The 5,000-nt window shown below is 51.0% G+C and overlaps 1 protein-coding gene across 4 annotated transcripts in view; it reads left to right on the top strand.

The window, feature by feature from the left end:
- LOC135212505 (syntaxin-1A-like) overlaps nt 1-5,000 on the top strand; it is a 397,641-nt gene that overhangs the window by 280,321 nt on the left and 112,320 nt on the right. The window contains exon 1 of one of the 4 annotated variants that reach the window (XM_064246003.1): nt 50-226. The exons of 2 other annotated variants lie outside the window; for them this stretch is intronic. The gene's annotated coding sequence lies outside the window, so the exon portion shown is untranslated. Of the gene's footprint in view, nt 1-49; nt 227-395; nt 421-5,000 lie in introns of those variants that run through there. One more of the 4 variants, XM_064246006.1, reaches the window with a different exon arrangement.

Genomic DNA, 5,000 nt, shown 5'->3' with positions numbered 1-5,000 from the left:
AAAATGCAGTATGATGATTATTGATTACTATGAAAAATATTACATCGCTTAATTACACTTTGTAAACGTATTAGGCAATTATACGTTGCTCATTGTGCTCAACAAACGACACAATGACATGTGGTGGAACTGTGAAATAGTGTAATATTTACTTTTCGTCCACGGAGGTTTTTCCTCGTCTCGGAAGCCAAAAAGTTTCAGGAAGGTTTTGACAGATTGTCTTTAGGTAAATATGCCATAAGTCTTATAATAAAATACGGAAATTATAATGTCATGTGAATTTGACAGCAATGTATTTGTTTAATTATATATTGGCGGAGGACAGTTTTATTTTGCTTCTAGTAGGCCTAAGGTTAAGGTATGCACTAGTACCTAGCTACTACCTAAGTACCGTAGGCGATGCATTGTTCTAGCTTACAGGTAGGGGTTGGGCAGCGATAGGCAAAAAGGTTGCCTTAATTTTGTTATATACTACTCAATTAAATGCAATTAGGTACTGTAATTATTTAACCACTGTAACCCGTGATTCGACTGATTGGTAGTTAGGCATACTAGGCTAGGCTATGTAGCTAGGTAGGGAGCTACTAGGTACTAGGTAGGTAGTACAATAACATCGTTTAGCCTATTGTAGACCTAGGTAGCGTCTGGGTTCTGACAGGCTAGGCCTCTTTTCAATGTAGCTGTTGAATGTGTTAAGTCCAACTACCTACTATAACCCCAGGCTATAGTATACCTAGCTAGTATTCATTTCCATCGGCAGTTCTTCATAAATCTTAACCCACAGAACCCCTCCATCTTAGCCTTTTAGGTACCTACCTATACTCTGTTTTTTTTCATCTGTCCATCCGCCTGTGGTGTTTTTGTATGGTAACACTGCGTCCCGGGCTTTAGATAGTTAGGTACAGTCAGCTTACATTCAACGATTGTAATAATATCCTATTTCGAATATTAACGGTGTAATTCGCATACAGTAAATTATTAAAATACTTTTCAGTTACAAATGTACACACAGATATCCTTTTATTTACCTAACTATCTAAAGCCTGGGACCCAGTGTTACCATACAAAAACACCACAGGCTGATGAACAGATGAAAAAAAACAGAGTATAGGTAGGTACTGTGCTTTTTAACAATAATGGCACCCGTATCGGATGTAGTCCAACTCGTCCCATCGGCAAGTTGGCCCATTGTGACTACCAACTCAGTCCATTGCCAACTCGGCTCACTACCAGCTTGGCCCACTATATACCAACTCGGCCCACATCCAAATTTACTTTGTTAAAGCTATTTTTTATTATTATATTTTGTGTTATTTTCTTTTATTGTGTTTTGTTCTCTCTTTCAAGATCAGACCTGAGAAAGGTCTCGTTTATCTCTTTCCAAGTAGCCTAACCTTATTAAATAAATCTCTGAGGTAGGGTAAAACACCGTGTGGACTGGCCAACTCATCGACTACCACGGCTAGGTCACCCTCCGAAAAAGTACTTTTAACGCGTCCTGACACCAGAGATGGTCATCAGTCACAAGTTGTTGTTGGTGAGAGAAGGAGCTAAAGACCTCTACTCTCCTTTCGAAGTAAGTATTGTTCCGATACGAAATACAAACCATCGGTCCTTTATAATTGGAAGGTAACTAGCAGCAGCTGGGACGGTCGTAAGCTTCGAACAAGGGAGTTCGGTAGTTAACTGCTTGTCTGACAGTGCGCGCGCAGCGTGACTGGGAGGTGAAGAATCACTTTTGCTTTTGGCCGTGTGTGTGGAGGACGTGTTCGTCATCGCTCTCTGCCCACTTCATCGTCGTATGCTTCGCTTTTGTTGTGAATTTTTCAACTTGGTTTGTCAGTGTTTGAAAGTGAATTGTAAGTACGTACCGTCTTTTTCATCTTTTATTACATTGATTTTATGGATCATCGGACATGGAGCTATTCCCGTGCCCCCTATCAACCGTAGAGTGTACCCGGGGGTGGAGGGCCGCAAGTGTAGGGTCTTCCGCTCTTTTCCGAAGATTGATTCTCATTTGCGCTTGGTGCCGAGGGCGTGAATGCTCTCGGCCCGAGCCTTGTATTTTTTGTGTGATAGTGTGAAAGTGAAATTGTAAGTACAGTGTTCTTTTTCATTTTCATTTATTATCATGCCCTTGCGCTCGGTGCCGAGGGCGCAAATGCTCTCGGCCCGAGCCTTGTATTTTTTATGTGATGGTGTGAAAGTGAAATTGTAAGTACGTATAGTGTTCTTTTTCATTTTCATTTATTTTTATGCCCTTTGCGCTCGGTGCCGAGGGAGCGAATGCTCTCGGCCCGAGCCTTGTACGTATTTTTGTGTGAAAGTGAAGTGAAAATTGAAGTACAGTATTTTTCATTTTCATTTATTATTATCAGTATGGATCAAGGATTCCGCTCATTTCCGGGAATAGATCCTCATGCCCTTGCGCTCGGTGCCGAGGGCGAGAATGCGCTCGGGCCGAGCCATGTAACATTTGTTCTAATTAGTCGGAGGTGCAGTGGGTGTTGTGCGTGGGCGGGAGAAAACGAAGGCCTGCCAAGGAGTCGTCGGAAAGCTCTCCCACGACTCCCTTGGTAACCGATACTTGTCTCCTTTCCTGCCCCCCCACTCAGCTCCCACATATAGCGCCTTTCCCTTCAAGGGGGTTTTTCGAGGTCCTTCTCTTTGCCCGATCCGTCGAGCGTAGAGGAGGGCGCTTGTTACCCGACGTGCATGTGTATTTGGGGTCTTCCGTTCGCTCGGGGTGGGGCTTGCCCCCCCCCCCCCCCCCCACCCCCCCCTCGCGAGGGGGACCCCCCTAACTTCCGACTATTGCTTCCTCAGAGTTCCTGCTGCGGGGGACGACCTTGGCCAGGTGTGGATGTCGCTGGGTCTTCAGGGCACGCCCAGTGTCCAGGGGCTGCTCCAGCATCTAGCGGGAGCTGTGCTGGTCACCCATGGAGCGTGACCACCACTACACGATCTTGTCTCCAGGGTACGCCACCCCTCCTCACCTGGTTTACACTCCTTTCGTGATGTCTGTGATGCAACGGCCGCCGTGCAGGGCCCGATCGCTGCCGTGCCTCCCCCTCCGGGTTCTTCGTGATGCCAGCCCCAGTCTTCCTTTGCCTGAAGAGCTCGCCCCTGGACCTGCTGCTAGTACCCAGGATGTCGCTGGCTGCTGCCCCGTCCCTGGAGTACCTGCCCTGTCTGCCGTACCTGCCGCTGCTACTGTTCCTGCTGTTCCTGCACCTGCCGCTGCTGCTGTTCCTGCTGTTCCCGCACCTGCCGACGTCGTTCCAGCCCGCGGTGTTGCTGCCCCAGACGCTGGTCTGTCCGGACAGGTGCAGCCGGGCTCTGTTGCTTCGGCAGCCCCGGCTCCTTCCTGGATGGCCGACCTGACGTCTGTCCTGCGAGAGCTGACAAAGAAGAAGAAGAAGAGGAGGAAGGTGTCGTCGTCGTCTTCACCGTCTTCTTCGTCGTCTGCTGCCGCCTCTTCCCCTTCGACTTCTGAGGCTCCCAAGCCGAAGAAGAAGAAGGCTGCCTCCTCCCCCCCTAAGAAGGCTCCTTCGGGAACTTCTAAGGGCCCGTCTCACTCTGGTGGGATGGGGGGGTCCTTCTGCTGGTCCTAGGAGCAGGGCCCGTCTCTCCTTCCGCAAGGAAGAAGAAGACGGGGACCAGAGGAGTACCGGCTAACACCGGTACTTCCTTGCTTGGTGTAGAAGGCTGGCGAGAGCCACTTAGGTGACTCTCGCTAGACCAGCGATCGCTCTCGTAGCGACCAGCTGGTTCCCAGGGTTGCCGTGACGCGGTTCGATGCGCCGTGAGAACTATTCTCGGTCCAGCCGCTTGCCCCAGGGGAGCGGCATGACCAGGCCTGCAGCTTGATCGCCACCGTTGGCGATCGCCTGCAGCCCCCCAAGCACATCGGTTCTGCCAGTGAGCGAGGGGGGAGCGTCAGGTCTTCCTCTCTTGTTCCTCCAACTTCCTAGGGTTACACCAGGAAGGGTGAGATAACAAGGAGTGATTGTGAGGGGCGTGCCCCCCCACGATCCCGCCACAACGTCCTATGTGCCAGGCACAGTCCTCGGATCGACCAGGTCGTATGCGCAAGTGGCAGGAGGAGACCGGGAGGGGTCTGCCGCTGTTCCTCCCTCTGAAAAGGAGGGTCTCGGGAATCGCTCTTGCTGGAGGGGCTTGATGGTCCTACTCCTCAAGATGCGGGCACTCCTGAGATCCAGAGGAATTTTGCTGAGGTCATTGTACTGATTTGTCAGCACAACGACCTCGGGGAATGATCGCCAGCCGCTGTTCCAGACCAGTGGCTCGTCCTGACCAGCAGCCGGTCCAGACCAGCAACTCGACCATCACCGTGGTTGATGATTATCACAGTCCTCCCAGCCTACCAGTTCTGCTGGTAGGCAGGGGAGGAGCTCTCATAACAGCTCCCCTGACACATTCCTTGGTCCAGCTTTTCTCCACAAGAAGTCGCTAGTCCAGACCTGCAGCTCGATCGCCACCGTTGCAGTCCTCCCAGCCTACTAGCATGCTAGTAGGAAGGGTAGGAGCATCAGGGTAGGGGGGGCTGGCAAGAACGGATGACGCTTCCCAGACTCTTGGAGGGACCATCACCGCTGTTCACGTGACGGTCCGTTTGGATCACGCATTCAAGAGAACAGGGCACGCTCCCCCTTCAGTCCTCTTGAGAGGTTTCGGCCTCGACGAGGACTGGGACGCGTCGGAGGACGGTATCAGCTCTCTCCTGTCAGGTGCTCGCTCAGCCCCACCCAGACGACGTTCACGGTGGCGGCAGACGCTTAACCTACAGTACGAGTTCGTAACCCTCCTCGGGAAAACGTGTTCTCCTGACGATACGTTTTTGTACATGAAAACTTACCCAGCAGATATATACTTAGCTATAGACTCGGTCGTCCCGACAGAATTTCAAAACTCGCGGCACACGCGACAGGTAGGTCAGGTGATCCACCATTCCCGCCGCTGGGTGGAGGGATCTGGAA

Source organism: Macrobrachium nipponense, chromosome 41 (genome assembly GCF_015104395.2).
Source record: "Macrobrachium nipponense isolate FS-2020 chromosome 41, ASM1510439v2, whole genome shotgun sequence".
Classification (NCBI taxonomy): domain Eukaryota; kingdom Metazoa; phylum Arthropoda; class Malacostraca; order Decapoda; family Palaemonidae; genus Macrobrachium; species Macrobrachium nipponense.
The sequence above is the reverse complement of the archived record's forward strand: the minus strand, read 5'-3'. Positions and strand labels throughout refer to the sequence as shown.